The 490-nt window shown below is 29.0% G+C and overlaps 1 long non-coding RNA gene across 1 annotated transcript in view; it reads left to right on the forward strand.

The window, feature by feature from the left end:
* The window catches only part of LOC139425103 (uncharacterized), a 57587-nt gene that overhangs the window by 46758 nt on the left and 10339 nt on the right, over positions 1-490 (forward strand). The window lies entirely within an intron of this gene.

A 490-nucleotide genomic window follows, 5' to 3' on the forward strand; every position in this document is an offset into this window, starting at 1 on the left:
TTTTTTTGTATACTTCTTTAGTTACACTTATCTTACAGGCAGCAGTGTAGTTTATTGACATTTGCTTGAGAAAAAAAAATCACCAAATCTTGAATGCCAGGAAAAGGACATATTAGCTTAGAAGTTTAGAAAACAGTCATTTTAAGTTAATAGTAAGTAACTCAACTTAGGCCTTTATGTTAGATGGACCATAAATTGCTTAAATAAATTCTTTTCATCCACTGTAGGAAGAATCAAAAATGTTTTTGTTGCTGATATGTACCGAATAAAAATGTGTATAATTATCAATCATTAGATAAATAAATAACTTTTATTACACTCAAGCAAATTAGAGTCGTACATAAACTTGGTATTAGGTTAATATTTGCTTTCCCTCCTTACAGCATTAGCAGTTAAAAGAAATTTCTGGTAACACTTCAATGTCCTGTCATTCATAAGCCAGGATAATGACAAATTCGCCATTTTATAGCATATAACTTTACTTTAATTT

This window comes from Parasteatoda tepidariorum, chromosome 3, assembly GCF_043381705.1.
Source record: "Parasteatoda tepidariorum isolate YZ-2023 chromosome 3, CAS_Ptep_4.0, whole genome shotgun sequence".
Taxonomy (NCBI): Eukaryota; Metazoa; Arthropoda; class Arachnida; order Araneae; family Theridiidae; genus Parasteatoda; species Parasteatoda tepidariorum.